General features: G+C 44.4%; 1 protein-coding gene across 4 annotated transcripts in view; it reads right to left on the minus strand.

Moving 5' to 3' along the window:
- KANK1 (KN motif and ankyrin repeat domains 1) overlaps positions 1 to 15,504 on the minus strand; it is a 217,061-nt gene extending 201,557 nt beyond the window's left edge. For 3 of the 4 annotated variants that reach the window (XM_053574315.1, XM_053574307.1, XM_053574287.1), the window contains exon 1: positions 15,376 to 15,504. The gene's annotated coding sequence lies outside the window, so the exon portion shown is untranslated. The remainder of the gene's footprint in view (positions 1 to 15,375) is intronic. The other variant, XM_053574300.1, reaches the window with a different exon arrangement.
- Positions 15,505 to 17,824: the final 2,320 nt, after the last annotated feature.

Consider the following 17,824-nt stretch of genomic DNA (forward strand, 5'->3'; position numbering starts at 1 on the left):
GGTTTGCAGGTCAGCCGGGGCCGGGCTTGAACCTGCCACCCTCGGTATACGGGGCTGGCGCCCTACCGACTGAGCCACAGGCGCCGCCCAAGGAATCACAATTTAATAACCATCACAATTTAATAACCATCAGTAGGCTCATAGTTTACCAAGTGCATTTATGCTCTGTACCCTGGAAACACTGTTATAAATGATTAATGGTTTACACCACCAGCCCTTAGAAGTCCCTAGCATGCTTACAGCTCAGCTCCACATACCCAGCGGTCTATACAGTATTTCCCAGAAGACAAGTCCCAAGCAGCAATTTGGAGTCCCAAGAACATACCTCATCTCTCCACATCCCAGTTCCCCATGACAAAATGCCCCAACCCTCAACTCCTACCTGACAATTACCAGGAATCCCTTAATCCTAAACAACCAGGGCAAAGTGTCCTTTGCCTGGGGCAGCAGAAGCAACAGGTTTCCACAATGACTCAGCCTTCAACAAAGTTCATGTACAGCTCACAGATCTATTCATCTTCTAGGTGAAGTAGCTCTTATCCCCATTTTCAAGGAAAATAAATAAATGAAATTTAAGAAAATTTAATAAGAAAATATATATATGTACACACACACATACACGTATATAATATTTTACTTGGTTCTTCAGGAGTTGGGCTTATAACAGGACTCAGTTCCCTGAGCCTGTCTCTACCATTTTACTTCACACCACCACTCTACTTCTCGGGTCCAGAGTGTGGTACTTGGGGTCACAGCTCTTGCTCTGCTTCTCTGACCAAAAGCAAACAAAGTAGCACTTTTCAAATTTTCAAGGGAATTTTATAATCAGCAAATACTATATCCTAAGTCTTCCTTTCTTTCCTTTATCTTCCTTCCAGGTTCCTCCCCTTTACACAGCCACTCCAAGACATAAACACCATGGCATAACAATATTAATGTCTCCTGGCCGGGCACGGTGGCTCAGGCCTGTAATCCTAGCATTTTGGCAGGCTGAGGAGGGAGGAGCACTTGAGGTCAGGAGTTTGAAACCAGCCTGAGAAAGAGGGAGACCCCAGGTCTACTAAAAATAGAAAAATTAGCTAGGTGTGGTGGCGGGCAGCTGTAGTTCTAGCTACTCGGGAGGCTGAGGCAGGAGGATCACTTCAGCCCAGGAGTTTGAGGCCACTGTAGAGCTATCATGATGCCACTAGACTCCTGCCTGTGTGACTCTTGCCTCTAAACAAAACAAACAAAAATGATATTAATGTTTCTTTTCAAGCACAAGCGAAGAACATACATGCCTGGTGGGATATAGAATTGTAATTCTAGAACCCAAGCTTCTAATTACTGCTCTACAATATAGACTCAGATCCCCTCAAACTGACCACCCCAAAAATAAAGGTAAAATCAGGGCAGAAATAGGGAAGGAAGGGGTCTTCTGAGTCATTAAGGGTCAAGTAGAGAGAAGGATGCTCAGCCTGAAGTGGAGTTTTCCATGAGTTGGCTGCCCCCAACCGAGCCTAGGAACCCAGACCTAAATACAGACCTCAGCATGTGAAGGAGTCAGGACTCACATCAGAAGGGCCTCGCAAACAGGTAAGCAAAGCTACCTGGTCAAAGTGGGTATGAGGCCAGAGGCTCCCTACACTTTTTCTTTGAAAAGGTTCCCAAGAAAATGATTCATAAACTATACAAACTTCAAACCCCTTAAGAGTATTTCCGGGGCGGCGCCTGTGGCTCAGTCGGTAAGGCGCCGGCCCCATATACCGAGGGTGGCGGGTTCAAACCCGGCCCCAGCTGAACTGCAACCAAAAAAAAAAAAAAAAAGAGTATTTCCTCCTTTTGCTAACAAAGGTGACCAAGCAGGAAAGAGTGACACTTGTTCCCACTGTACTAAACCTAATTTATGGGATCATATAGGACTAAGAATCCTCAAGAAGAGTTGGCGCATCAACAAGCAGACCTGAGCCCAGACAGAATATTACTTCCGTTTCTCAGGGAGACTTAGGTTTTCTAGAAGGTGTGAAAAGGCTCTATGAGCACACAGGATTTCACCAAAGGGAAACAAAAGCCTTCCCATTAGGTTTTCCTGTTTTCCCAGGAGTATCCGAACAGTAGGCTTTTTGTTTCCGGAGGTTGGCTAAACTTAGCCTCAAAAAGAAACACAAAGAAACAGTTTTATTAGCCTAGAAATTGATCAAAAACCTGTCCTGATAAAAACACAGCCCACTGAATTTTGGGAGGGTATTTTACAATTCTCTCATGGCTCTGAGTTCTTAGAACAACCCAAAAGGTGTGTGTGTATGGAGGGAGTGATGAAAAACAAGAACCGGACTCAGACGCACAGCTGGCTGACGGGGACACACCTCGCTGGAACAGATCTCTCTATAACCAACTCTAGCTGACGGAAGCATGAAACTCCCAATCACTTAAAGGACAGGTACCACCCAATGGGCCCCTACACCACTAGATAGCTGGTGAGTCAGTACTTATCAGGTCAGACAGCATTAGCATGCCACAGATAAAATGATACATACTATTCCCTGGACAAATATTTTCCAATGCCCGTGAAGCATGACCTAGTAACTCCCTCTCGCCTGGCCTCTTTATAAAAAGCCCTGCTATTCCTCAAGCCAGGGCCTCTGCACTGCACCTCCCACCCCACATTTCTGTCATTCCCAGCATTATGAACCATTCTCAGTTCCCACTCCAGAGGCACAACCGCTCCCCTTTGCACGCCTGTGCACCCTATCCAATAAAGACGCATCAGAACTAAGTTTACATCATCTCATTAGGGAACTAGGCTTAAATTCCTTCAACTTTACAAAAGTAAAAACAACACACAAAAACTTGCCTGAGGAGTCAGATAGTCGCACTGCTACTCGGAAACCGTGCCAGGGCTGAGAGACACTTTGTGTCCAAATACATAATCTTCAATCATTTCTCTCCCAACCTCCTTTCCTTGATGAGGATTCAGCAAACTTTTCTCCTACTCCTGGAAAGGTAAGTCTGCAAGGAGTTTAAAGTGTGGTGTCTCTGGGGGCAAGACATGATTGCAAGAGGGACTTTACCTAACAATTGCAATCAGTGTAACCTGGCTTATTGTACCCTCAATGAATCCCCAATAAAAAAAAAAAAGTGTGGTGTCTCTAGAAGCACAGAAAACTTATTCTGCCCCCAAGGTCAGGAACTTGGACTCTCCAAAAGATCCTTTAGGTTACTGATCCAGGATTTAGTCTTGTCACCAAGAACCCCAACAGTACCTGTACATACCTGACAGACATTTAAGGCCACATAGCATCTACCCATTAATCAACAATACCCCACAAAAGAGAGGATGGAATACATACACAAAATAAGTACAAAAGACGTGAAAGCTGTATATTGCATTTTTTTTTTTCTTTTTTTGAGACAGAGTCTCAAGCTGTCGCCCTGGGTAGTGCCATGGCGTCACACAGCTCACAGCAACCTCAAACTCCTGGGCTTAGGCGATTCTCTCGCCTCAGCCACGCCTGGCTATTTTTTTGTTGCAGTTCGGCTGGGGCCGGGTTTGAACCCGCCAACTTTGGTATATGGGGCCGGCGCCCTGTTCACTGAGCCACAGGAGCCAATCTCTCATTTTATCTTCTAAGACATAGCAAAAACGTGGGCGGCGCCTGTGGCTCAGTGAGTAGGGCGCCGGCCCCATATGCCGAGGGTGGCAGGTTCAGGCCCAGCACCAGCCAAACTGCAACAAAAAAATAGCCGGGCGTTGTGGCGGGCGCCTGTAGTCCCAGCTGCTCGGGAGGCTGAGGCAAGAGAATCGCTTAAGCCCAAGAGTTGGAGGTTGCTGTGAGCCATGTGACGCCACGGCACTCTACCCAAGGGCGGTACAGTGAGACTCTGTCTCTACAAAAAAAAAAAAAAAGAAAGAAACAGCAAAAACTTAAAGAGGATTGCCACTGATGCATGACAACATCTAACTTATCCTCCTGTTGACAATCCTTTTTCTTTAAAAAAATTATGCATCAGGATCTCAAATTTTCTTTTACATTTTTGTGAAAATTCTGGCAACTACAGAGCCAAACTCAGTCAAACAAATTCTTTCATAAAAATAGCACAGTGAAAGGCAAAACTCTATAGACTGGGCTCGGCACCCATAGCTCAGTGGCCAGGTTTGCACCTGCCCAGGCCTAAACAACAATGACAACTGCAACAAAAAAAAAAAAACAGCTGGGTGTTGCGGTGGGCGCCTATAGTCCCAGCTACGTGAGAGGCTGAGGCAAGAGAATCACTTAAGCCCAAGAATTTGAGGTTGCTGTGAGATGAGACACCATGACAGTCAACCAAGAGCGACACAGTGAGATTCTGCCTCAAAAAAAATAAAAAATCAATAGACTGACTTAACTAGACAAGTTGAAAAAGACAGCATAAGCAAAATTTCAGCCTTTAAACATCTGAATTCTCAGAACTAGTAGAGTTGATTCATAAACTTCTGTTGTTTAAACCTTTATTAGAAGTAAATCCTTTGAAATATATCTCCGAAAATTTAAAGGAAAAAGCCCACAACAAATGATGGAGAGACAGAAAAGCTAGACTAAAGAACTGATAAAAACGGATGAACTGTGTAACTGGTTTTGCTTTTCTAATTTGCTGTGCTTAAAAAAAAAAAAAAAAGAGTACAAACCCTTTTAGAGGTGCTCATTTTTATATCAGGTAGGGAATCCAACAACACACTTTGACCAGATTGGATAAAATAAGACATCAGACGATAATGAGTACTGGGCAGAATGTGGAGCAGCTGAAACCAACCCACACGCTGTCTCAACTGATAAAACCACTGCAGTGTCTACTCCAGCTGTACCCTATAGCTCCAAAGTTCCACTCCTAGATATATATGACCAAAACAAACATGTATGTGTATTCACCATAAATTATGTCCTAAAGTATTCATGACGATACTATTCACATTGGTCCAAAACTGAAAACAACACAATAGACAGGTCCAGTAGGATGAACAGTGATACATCCAAACCATGGAACATCATGTGGCAATGAGAATGAACAATGCAAAACCACATACAACCTTACAAAGGTAACAGGGAGTAAAACAAAGCAGACACAAGAGAATACACAGCATGTGTCCCCATGCATATAAAATTCAAAAACCCCCCATAGCACAATGCGCTGAGGCTGGCGGGTTTGAGCCCAGCCTGGGCCAGCTAAACAACGACAACTGCAACAAAAAAATAGCTGGGCGTTGTGGCAGGTGCCTCTGGTCCCAGCTACTTGGGAGGCTGAGGCAGGAGAATCGCTTAAGCCCAAAAGTATGAGGCTGCTGTGAGCTGTGACAGCACAGCACTCTACCAAGGGCGACACAGTGAAACTCCGTCTCAAAAAAAAAAAAAAAAAAAAGAGTTCAAAAACTCACAGAATCCATTATATTAGAAGGAAAGATACCCTTTGGGTAAGAGGAGTGACTGGAAAGAGTATGATACAAAGATGATCTGGTCTATGGCTCCATTTGGGGAGGGGAGATTGAGTATATTGCAGAAAAGTGAACTGTAGCTTGAAGAGATGATCTCATACCCTAAAAGGAGCTACTCTTAAGCTGTTACTTTTTAGGAAAATGGAGCTCCAAGGAGATCAAATAAGAAAGGAAAGGAGTGAGGGAAGGGGAGGAAAGTGGGGGAGGAGGGAAGGAAGAGAGAGGGAAGAGGGAGGGAGGGAAGGAAGAGAGAGGGAAAAAGGCTAGGCACTAGTAGCTCACGGCCCATAATCCCAGCACTCTGGAAGGCTGAGGCAGAAGGATACCCTGAGCCCAGGAGTTCAAGACCTGTCTGAGCAAGAGTGAGACACTTCCATATTAAAAACAGAAAAACTCTAGCCGGGCGTTGTGGCGGGCACCTGTAGTCCCAGCTACTCGGGAGGCTGGGGCAAGAGAATGGCTTAAGCCCAGGAGTTGGAGGTTGCTGTGAGCTGTGTGATGCCATGGCACTCTACCAAGGGCCATAAAGTGAGACTATGTCTAAAAAAAAAAAAAAAAAAGAAAGAAAAAAGGAAGGAAGGGAGGGAGGGAAAGTAGGAAGAGAGGTAGTGAATGAGGAGGAGAGGAGGAAAGGAGGCAGGAGGGAAGGCGGCAGGGAGGGACGGGCAGTGTTCACTATTCACCCTTGATTCCCACCTTTGCTCTAATTATTTTTTCTATCTTGCCCCAAAGCCAAAGGGTGAACCAGTCAGAATTACCAACAGAAATCAGAACAAATTTTGACAAAAATAGAAAGCAGATTATCAATAAACATAAATTTAGTTCTTCTCTCTAATCAAACCAAATTTTATAAAAAAATAATCAAAAGAGGTTATATTTGCAATATGCAATATATTTAAATCAACAGGAGTAGGTGTTCTCATGCACTTCTCGAGGCATCAGATAATTATAAAAAGAGATTAGTATGTCTTCTGAGAGTTAAACTAAGCCTCACTGCTCAATTCCATTAACTAAATGAATTTTTTTTTTAAATTACCTCCAACCTAACACTCTCCCTAACCATTTCCAATTAACTGATTGCTTCTGTAATGAAAAAAGCATGAGGATACTTATTTTTGACAGGTTTTTCCTTGTGCACATCCATATTCAAATACTCAGCAGTGTATGTGGTATAAGACTGTTCATTAGTGGATATCATCTGCTCCCAGCATCCATAATTTAAATACAATAGTGCAAAGACAGAAAAAGCAAACAAGTATCTGAATTTAAAAGCCAAAGAAAGAAAATAAAAATGATCAGATTATGGATTATGTCACCTGCTATGGCCAGGGAAAGTACAAGCTAACAGACAATTCACATCTCTAATGGAGTTTTGTTTTTTTTTTTTTTTAGAGACAGAGTCTCACTTTATGGCCCTCGGTAGAGTGCCATGGCATCACACAGCTCACAGCAACCTCCAACTCCTGGGCTTAAGTGATTCTCTTGCCTCAGCCTCCCAAGTAGCTGGGACTACAGGCGCCTGCCACAACGCCCGGCTATTTTTTGGTTGCAGTTCAGCCGGGGCCGGGTTTGAACCTGTCACCCCTTGGTATATGGGGCCAGCGCCTTACCGACAGAGCCACAGGCGCCGCCCTCTAATGGAGTTTTTTAAGAAGAACCTCATTGTCAGGCCTCTCCCCTGAAAGACAATTCTCTGTTTTCCTGCATTGTCCCTCCCAAACACATTCTGCAACAAACTTGAGTTTCCGACATCTCCCTAGCCTTGTAGAGAATGCAATGCTTTATTTGAAATTATAAAGGTGACCAAAAGATCAGAACTAAAAATAACAAGACAAAAAGAAGATAGCTAATAAAAGTTGGAAGACAGTGGGAAGAAGAAAGAAGAATGAGAAAACACAAATTCCAGGCGGCGCCTGTGGCTCAAGGAGTAGGGCGCCGGTCCCATATGCCGGAGGTGGCGGGTTCAAACCTAGCCCCGGCCAAAAACCAAAAAAAAAAGAAAATACAAATTCCACCACTCCCTTAGCAGGGAAGTAATAGGTATTTTCAAATTTGTGAAATGAAGTATAGACTGTACCTGTTTTAAAAGAAAGCTGCAGGTGTGGTGGCTCACACATGTTAATCCTAACATTCTGGAAGGCTGAGGCAGGAAGATCACTTTGAAGTCAGAAGTTCAAGACCAGCCTAAGCTAGAGCAAAAGCCTGTCTCTAGTAAAAACAGAAAAATTAGCCAGGTGTGGTGGCATGTTTCTGTAGTCCCAGCTATGCAGGAGGTTGAGGCAGGAGGATCGCTTAAGCCCAAGAGTTTGAGGTTGTAGTGAGCTATAACACCACAGCACTCTAGTAAGAGAGGAGACTGTCTCAAAAAAAAAGTTAAGAAACAACCCACAAAATGAGAGAAAATATTTGCAAACTACTCATCTGATAAGAGGTTAATAATTAGAATATACAAGGAGTTCCACCAACTCAATAGGAATAAATCAATCTGATTAAAAATGGGCTAGGGATCTAAACAGACATTTCTCAAAAAACATACAAATGGTCAACAGGCATGTGAAAAATGCTCAACATCATTAGTCTGAGAAATGCAATCAAAACTATAATCAGATACCATCTCACCCTGGTTAAAATGGCTTTTATCAAAAAGACAGATGATAATGAAGGCTGGTAAGGATGTGGAGAAAGGGGAACCCTCATACAAGGTTGGTGGGAATATAAATTGGTGTAACCACTATAGAGAACAGTATGGAAGCTCTGCAAAAAACTAAAAATAGAACAACCATATGATCCAGCAATCCTACCACTGAGTATCTACCCAAAAGGGAAATCAGTACATGGAAAAGATATCTGCACTCCCATGCTTACTGTAGCACCAGTCACAATAGTCAAGATGTGGAATCAAACTATGTGTCTATCAAGGGATGAACAGGTAACGAAACTGTGGCACATAAGAAATATTATACAGCCACATAGAAAAATGAAATTCTGCCCTTTGCAACAACATGGATGGAACTGGAAAACATCATGTTAGATGAAATAAGCCAAGTACAGAATGACAAGTTTCACATGTTCTGACTCATACGTGAGAACTAAATTTAAAAAAACAACTGCCCTGACGAAAATATAGTAGAGCGGCACCTGTGGCTCAGTGAGTAGGGCACCGGCCCCATACACCGAGGGTGGTGGGTTTGAACCCAGCCCCAGCCAAACTGCAACAAAAAAATAGCTGGATGCTGTGGTGGGCTCCTGTGATCCCTGAGGAGGATCAGGCAAGAGAATCACCTAAGCCCAAGAGATGGAGGTTGCTGTGAGCTGTGACGCCACAGCACTCTACTGAGGGTGACGAAGTGAGACTCTGTCTCTAAAGAAAAAAAAAAAAGAAAGAAAGAAAGGGGCGGCGCCTGTGGCTCAGTGAGTAGGGCGCCGGCCCCATATACCGAGGGTGGCTGGGTTCAAACCCAGCCCCGGCCAAACTGCAACCAAAAAATAGCCGGGCATTGTGGCGGGCGCCTGTAGTCCCAGCTGCTCGGGAGGCTGAGGCAAGAGAATCGCTTAAGCCCAGGAGTTGGAGGTTGCTGTGAGCTGTGTGAGGCCACGGCACTCTACCAAGGGCCATAAAGTGAGACTCTGTCTCTACAAAAAAAAAAGAAAGAAAGAAAATAGAGTAGAATGATGGTTACCAAAGGCTGGGAAGTGAGGGAGGGAGTAAAGTGAGGATGGTTAATGACTGTAAAAATATAGTTAGAGAAAAGTAACAGTATTTGATAGTACAAAAAAGTGACTAACATTCAACAGTAAGTTAGGCTATACTTTAAAATAACTAAAACAGTGGAACTGGAACATTCCTAACACAAATAAATGACAAATGCCTGAAGTGATGAATACCCCAATTACCCCGATTTGATTATTTCACACTGTATGCAAGTATCAAAACATCACAACTATTATGTACCCATATTAAAAAAATTTTTTTTTTCAGTCCACGAAGCTTCCAACAGGTTCATCTTAGATGTTCATAATGTGGTGTGATGTTAATTTTCTGTGTTGACATGGAGGGTGTTTTCTGTTTTTAGATGGGAGTAGAGGCATGGATGGAGGATCTTTCACCCATGCAGGTTTCAAACGCCTGGCCTCAAGCAATCCTCCTGCTTTAGCCGGGATTACAGGCAAACACCACCACACCAAGCTAATTTTTCTATTTTTTGCAGAGACAAGATTTCACTCTTGGTAGGACTGGTCTCAAACTCCAGATCTCAAGCAATTCTCCTACCTCAGCCTCCCAGAGTGCTGGAATTATGGGCGTGAGCCACCACCCAGGCTTAGTTTCTATTTAAAATGCTTTCTTATCTGTTTGCATTATTTATATTGGGTGTACGTAACAGAAATTCTAAAATTCAAAAATTTTAAAATTAAGGGAAGAACAGCAAATGCGTTGTATACCAGCCATTATTCCATGTGTTCTTAAGTCTGTACAGGTTTATAACTGCTTCAACCAAGAGAATTAGTTTTAACTCATTTAATCCTCCCAATAACCCTACAAAGGAGGTACTTTCCGTATCTTTTAAATTGAGCCACAGAGAGGTTCAGGAACTGAGCCAATCGGGGTCCAGAGCTACAATATCTCCACAAAGATTACCAGCCTGGCTCTGCAGTCACAAGTCACTGGATGAAAGGTACAATCTCAAATTGCCATTCACCTGGGTCTCCAAACATGTGACTGACCACACTATCATGTGTCAAGCACTGCCAACCACCTTACTTTTTCAAAAGCTATTGCCTAAATATAATGCCCTCTAATCAACACCTGTACACATTTTTTAAGCCGCAATCTCCCTAAATATCACCCAGATTTCTCCATTTGGCCTTAATTTATCAATGCCCTACCTTTCCAGAATAAGCCATTTATATCTATATCAGATACTTCTATCTTTTAGCCTCCTCTCAGTTCTGAATCTTTATACCTATGAACACTTAGGGTTTTAGTCTCTGACATCTACCACCAGGGCCTTGAATAAAACAGAAATGTAATTATCATTAAAGTTAAGTGATACTGGCTTATTCTAAATGAAGGTTGCTGTCGTAGCCTTCAGCTTAGAGAAAATTATCACTGAGTTTTATCTCAGGAAAAAGAAGGAAAAGAAGTAAAAATAGCTATAACCAAGCCAAGGAGCAACTCACTGCACTCTCATTTCTGGCAAGTGTTTACATTCAAGTCCCATGATGCTGAATTGAATATACAAGACAATTTTGTCCCCAAAAGCTCCAGGTATCTTTTCCTGCCTTTATATTAATTCACTTATTTTCACTGTCTTCCAAAAAAAGAATGTAGTAAAGACGCCATCATCACTGACCCTATTATCCACGACAGCCAAGTGGGGCTCTTCGCCACCTGAAGAAAACTCCATAGTCTCTTATATTCAGAGAGGTCTGCTCCGTCGTCAATTTCTAAAGCTCCCTTAAACCCAAGCCCGTCTTCTTGGGAAAGCCACTCCTAAGATTTCTTCTGCCTCAGAACTCAAACAAACACTCTATTTGTTGAATGAACTAAATGCTCACTGGTCACATATAAAAATTTTGCCTAACTGGGCTGGATGTGGTGGCTCATGCCTTGGAAAGCCAACGCAGGAAGATAGCTGAGTCCAGAAGTCGGAGGCTGTGGTGATCTATGACCTTGCCACTGTAGTCCAACCTGGGAAACACAGCAAAACTGTAAATGTTATGTGTGTATGTGTGTGTATATGTATGCCTACATAATGCATACACACACACACATACATATAAAACTTCTGGCCAATAAACTACCTTACTGGTATAATCCTTTCTGTATACCTTTAAGCTTCTGGTTCAATACCTTTGCAAAAAGTATAACACAAAGAAAATCAGTAAGTGACTTGCAAATGAAATGGTGACAAACTTCACTCATGCCTTTTATAAAAAAGGCATCAGAATCAACCTCACCCCTGTTTTCAGAATTGCAACTTGAAGCCATGAGACACCTTTTTTCAAGTAATACATTTCTTTAATCAATTCCATACGAGGTTCAAGGACAATTAAACTCTGCAGGATGCAGTTTAACAATAAGGATCTAAAGCCATAAAAAGGAAAATCTCTAGTTTATGAACATCCAAAAGAAAAAAAAAAACTCTAACCACAAAGACAACATTGCAGCAGCATCAACTAGTAAAACTCCAAAATTTAACATGCATTTCCAATATGGGACTGTTATTAAATGAAAGCATATCCTTGGGATTATATAGATATCAAAAGTCATAGAAACTGAAGCAATATTAAGACAGTGTTAAGAAACAAAATATAACTGAATATTAGAATTGTGACTCCATATAAATATGAACAGGAAAAGCACTGGAAGTGAATGTAACAACTAATTAGTCTGCTAGGATGGGGTATATATAGGTCACATTTTGTCCATTTGCCAAACTCTGCAGATTTATTGCTTTTGCAATTTAAATAAGACAGGACAGAACTCTCATACACTGCTGGGAGAAGTTAACCACTTATAACTACTTCAGAAATGTCTGACAGGATCTTCTAGACAGAACCTTACTTTAGAACTCAATTATTCTACTCGTGAGTATACACCCAAAACAAATGTGTGCATGTACTAGAATGTTCACAGTCACATACTATTTACTATAGGACAAAAAATGGAACAACACAAATGCCTTTCAACTCCAAAATAGATAAATCGTGGTACAGTGCTACAATAGAATACTATACAGCAATGAAACTACAGCCACAACACTGCTGAATCTCACAAATACAATGTTGAGAGAAAAAATAGATACTAAATAATACATACAAGTCCATGTAGATAGAGCACTGAAAGTGGGCAAAGTTAACCCACACCTGGCATAGTGGTTACTCCTGGAGAGTGGTGGTGATTGGACAACAGCATAAAAAGGGCTTCTATAATGATGACAATGTTCTGGTTCTTGACCAGTGCTGGTTATATGTTAATAATCGCTTTGTAACAACTGGTCAAGTTGCACACTTAAAATGTATATGGAGGGTGTAGATTGATTTTTAAAATTAGTTTTTAAAAAAGATGGCAGAAGCCAAGTCACCCATGCAACGGGAAAATTTCCTATAACATTTGAAACCACGTGAACTTCCTTCTTTGACTGGAGGGTGGATGAGAAGTGTAATGGTTGTTGCATACTTTGGACAGTTTCAATTGCTCACTAAAACCGATTTTAAAAACATGCACAAATACAGCCCGGTGCCTGTAGCTCAGCGGCTAGGACACCAGCCACATACACCGGAGCTGGCGGTTCAAACCTAGCCTGCCAAACAACAATGACAATTACAACAAAAAAATAGCCGGGCACTGTGGCAGGCACCTGTAGTCCCAGCTACTTGGGAGGCTGAGGCAAGAGAATGGCTTAAGCCCAAGAGTTTGAGGTTGCTATGAGCTGTGATGTCACAGCACTCTACCAAGGGCGACATAATGAGACTCAAAAAAAAAAAAAAAATGCACAAATAATCCAACAAAAGCCTGAGTGAAGTGTCTGCAATTTTTCACTGGGATTTACTTTGCTGCCTCTGAATCTATTCACCCTACAGTTACTCCATCTTAACAGTCCTCAGCTCCCATAAGCAATGCCCCTTTCAGCCACTGTCTCTTCCATCCCTCTAATTCCTCGCATTCCCCACAACCAGACCCCTCTCCAACCCCCTCCTCCTCCATGGAGTAGAGAGGGCTAATGTATGAGCACATTAATGCACAGGCTTTAATAAGTGAACAGGTGCTGATACTTATGAAATGAACTTAGTTTTCAATGTATCAATTCCAGTGGCCATTTACCTATGATTTATTAGGGAGGGGGTTAGATGATTTTTTAAAACATTATTTTTAAACCTTCAGTGCTTTTTTTCCTCTCTAACCTCCTTCCCTTCAGCTCTCACACACACACACATCCCAGAACTCACTTTTGCTGAGACAGAACTTTAGAATGATTTATGGACTTAAATCTAGAGCACGGAGAGATTGCCAAAAGCACCCCATACCCTAAGGGAATAAAATGCATTCCTAATTTGTGTATCTTTTAGGGAGGCAATTATTCCTGCACTGACGGCTTCTTCTACATCATCATTTTTCTCTTCCCACAGGACAACCCATACTTAATTTTTCTTCCACTGCCTCAACGCCAGCACCTTTCCCCAAACCTATTAACAGAAACAACGAACCTAAGTTAATAATCTCTCAATTGTCCAATTCAATTTCTATCTTGGGGTAAGTTCGTTAAGTAGCTCGCTTAAAATGAGAGATAGGGCTGGGGGTGGGAGATGGGTAATGACTGCTTAATAGGCAGGGAGTTTGGGGGTGATGAAAATATTCTGGAATTAGTGACAACTCCATAACTTTATGCATATACTAAAAGCCATTGAATTGTACACTTTAAAAAAGGGAAATAGAATATGGGAGTGAACCACATTTTCGTAAGGAAGTGCATTAATGGAGAAACTATGATGAACAGCAAAGTATCATCTAAAAACCAAGAGGAATAGATTCATGAAGTAAAAATAAGCTCACAGGCCCTGATTTCCATTGAGGTCCAGAGATGAGGGACATGAAGGTGAAGCAAAGAACTGCACTATGGGCTCGACACCTGTAGCTCAAGCAGCTAAGGCGCCAGCCACATACACGGGAGCTGGTGGGTTGGAATCCAGCCCGGGCCTGCCAAACAACAATGACAACTACCACCAAAAATAGCCGGGCGTCGTGGCGGGCGCCTGTAGTTCCAGCTACTTGGGAGGCAGAGGCAAGAGAATCGTTTAAGCCCAAGAATTGGAGGTTGCTGTGAGCTGTGATGCCACTGCACGCTACCCAGGGCAACAGCTTGAGGCTCTGTCTCAAAAAAAAAAAAAAAACCTGCACTATCCCAGGTCTCGATGATTAACCTTCCTTGTTAGTCTTAGGGATCTCAGTCTAATATGGTAATTCACTAATTAATAAGATGAGCCGATCCTCAGTACAGACAACGTGCAAAGAGCGAGCACCGGCAGACGCTGTTAACGCTAACACCGCCAGGGCCTTCCCCAGGTCATCTGCAGTACCCACTGTGAAAAGTTGCCTCTAAAAGTTCCACGGAAATCCAGGTGAGGGAGATGAACGGTCAAGGGAAGGTGGCTGAGGGTGGGGCTCTCTGCGCGCGTGCTGAAGTGGCAAGGAAGAGGGCACACTTGGGGACTAAGCCCGCTGAAAGACGTTTGCACCTTCCCTCGACCTGACATGGCAGATCCTCCAGAAACCCAGGCTGGCCCGACCGTGTTGGGCGGCCCGATAGGCCCCGAGCACTGCAGTACCCCTACCCCTCCCCCACATCCCGATCCTCCAAACCCGGCCGGAGCCATCACGGAGTTGGCGACCCCAGGCCACCTGCCGCTCTGGGACTGAGGATAAAGGGGTCTTGACCGCTACTCCCTCTCTAGGGGCACAGCACTGGACTTCACGGAGAGACGCTTCAGAGAGGGTCCCTCATTCCACCCTGGGCTAGGGAAAAACCCACAGGTATCCAACAGCCAGCACGCCCTGGCTTGGGGTCGGCAGCCGCCCGCACCCTGCTGCCTGCCGGCCCAGCCCAAACTTCCCGCTGCCCCAAGTCCCGCGCGCGGCGCTCCCCTCCCAGACCGACCGAACTCTGAAGCTGCGGCGCGCGCCAAACTCAGGCAGCCCCGAAGCCTAAGCAGTCTCTCCGACCCCTCCCTACGGCCGCCGGGTTAACCCGGGCTAGCGGGAGCCCGCGGAGGGTGCCCTCAGGCACCGCCACGGCCGCCTTGCGCCCCCGGCGCCCGCCAAGTTTGCTCTGCACCGCGCAGCAGCCCGCCCGAGGCAGGGGTCGAAGCCGGGCGTCCCGGGGCAGCCCCGCCGCGGAAGGGGGCACAGCGCAGCCCCCGGCGCCACTCACCTCCAGGCGCTCCTCCAACCTGCAGCACCGAGCCGCCGGCCGCTCGCTCACTCTCCCAGCAGCAGATCACCAGCGCCGGGGAGGGGGCGGGGCGGAGGGGCGGGGCGGAGCCGGCCCGGCGGGCGAGCGCCAGAATTAAACCCCGAAACGCGCTGGAGCCGCGGGCGCTGCAGCCCAGCCAGAGCGGAGGAGTCCTGGCACACCCGCAAGCTTCAGACACCGGATGGGAAGTGACTGGGGCTGCGCCGCGCAACTGGGCGAGAGGGACGGCGCGGACCTGCGGGGCCCGGGGCAGCTGTCTCAGACGCCGAGGACGTCCGGCTCTCCCCGCCGCTCTCTTTGTACCGCGGAGCCGGCTGCGGGCGGACCTCAGTGCGCCTGCGCGCCGCTCCTACTCCCCCCGGGTCTGAGGCACCTTCTGCACCCTCTAAGCCTCGCGGGGTCCGCTGGCCTCCTCGGGGCGAGAAACAAAGGACCTCCCTCTGCCTCAGAAAGCTACTTCTTTTTTCGTTTGTTTATTTTTTTAAGACTTAGCTTCTCTTCCCCGCGTTAGGGCGCCATGGCCTTAGCCTAGCTCACAGGAACTTCAAACTCCTGTGCTCAATCCATCCTCCTGCCTCAGCCTCCGGAGTAGCTGAGACTACAGGCGCCCACCAAAACGCATAACTAAATTTTCTATTTTTTTTTTTTTTAAGAAATCATTTTTATTTATTTATTTATTTTGCAGTTTTTGGCCGGGGCCGGGTTTGAACCCACCACCTCTGGCATATGGGGCCGGTGCCCTACTCACTGAGCCACGGGCGCCACCCAAAATTTTCTATTTTTAGTAGAGACAGGTCTCACTCTTGCTCATGCTGGTCTCCAACTCATCCAGCGGGGCGTTACTCATGTCACAACCTTTTCCTAACTATGCGAAAGTGCAGAGTCATCAAACCTCACCAGGCAAAAGCTCGCCTCTGGGCAGAAAAGGCTACGGAATTAATGCTCCCCTACAGTTCACAGCAAAGCTTGCACCTGCAAATTCCTGAACTTGATGGCCCCCAACTGTTAAAAAGATAGGCAAATGGCAGCCCAAAAATATGTAGGGAGCAGGAAATCTCATTTTGATTCTCAGCTCCTTTGCCAGCTCACAGGGTGACAGTAAGCAAACTCCTCCATCCTGGCCTCGGTTCCTACATCTATAGAACAGGGCATTTGGAGGCAGTAGATATATTCTAAAATCCACTCCCCTAAATGTCTAGGATTCTACGAAAAGGATAATTATTCCCATGGTGATAGGGGTGAGGATCAAAGGCAGGTACTCCTGCATTCAAAAAGCGTACTCCCTGCCCAGAATTTCCAGCTTTGATCCCTCCTTTTTTTCTCCTTCTTAACATTTATGGGCTCTCAAAAGTAGGCAAACCTAATCTACCAAAAATATGGCACACTTTGAATTTTGAGGGTATTTATATTTGAAATTTTATTTTTGGATGTAGTCATTTTTATTGAGATACCATTCACATATCAATTTACTCTTAAAGTGCATAATTCAGTAATTTGGACTATATTCACAAAGTTATATAACTATCACCACTAATTCCAGAACATTTTTCTCAGCCCAGCAAGAAACCCCATATATTTTAGCAGTCATTTCCCATGCCTCCCTACCCCCAGTCCCTGGCAACCACTAATTTATTTTCTGTCTCTACTGATTTGCCTATTCTGGACATTTCATAGAAATTCGGGGGCAGCGCCTGTGGTTCAGTTGGTAAGGCGCCGGCCCCATATACCGAGGGTGGCGGGTTCAAACCCAGCCCCGGCTGAACTGCAACCAAAAAATAGCTGGGCGTTGTGGCGGATGCCTGTAGTCCCAGCTACTCGGGAGGCTGAGGCAAGAGAATCGCTTAAGCCCAGGAGTTGGAGGTTGCTGTGAACTGTGTGATGCCACGGCACTCTACCGAGGGCCATAAAGTGAGACTCTGTCTCTACAAAAATAAAAAATAAAAAAAAAAAAGGAGAAGAAAAAAAAGAAATTGGGACATAACAATCTTCAACTTTTTGGTCTGGCTACTTTCACTTAACATAATAGTTGCAAGGCTCATCTGTGCTGTAATGTGTCAGTACTTCATTCTTTTTTTAATCCCTAATTATACCATTTATTAATGAATTATACTGAAGAACAATCACAACAAAAGAATAATTTTTTGAATAAAATCATTTTAAATAAATGATTCATTTGAAATATTTCATTGGAACATATGTGAAAGATTATCAAATATATCAGTGTACACATAGAAGTCCTTGGATTTATGGTAAAGACATCTCAGCAGTGATTTGTACTCTATATCACATTAACCAACTGTGTGTGTGTTAATACCTATATCTGGAAATGAGGCAGGTGAGTTGCTTGAGCTCAGGAGTTTGAGACCAGCCTAAGCAAAAGGGAGACTCTGTCTCTACTAAAAATAGA

Source organism: Nycticebus coucang, chromosome 2 (genome assembly GCF_027406575.1).
Source record: "Nycticebus coucang isolate mNycCou1 chromosome 2, mNycCou1.pri, whole genome shotgun sequence".
NCBI classification, from domain to species: domain Eukaryota; kingdom Metazoa; phylum Chordata; class Mammalia; order Primates; family Lorisidae; genus Nycticebus; species Nycticebus coucang.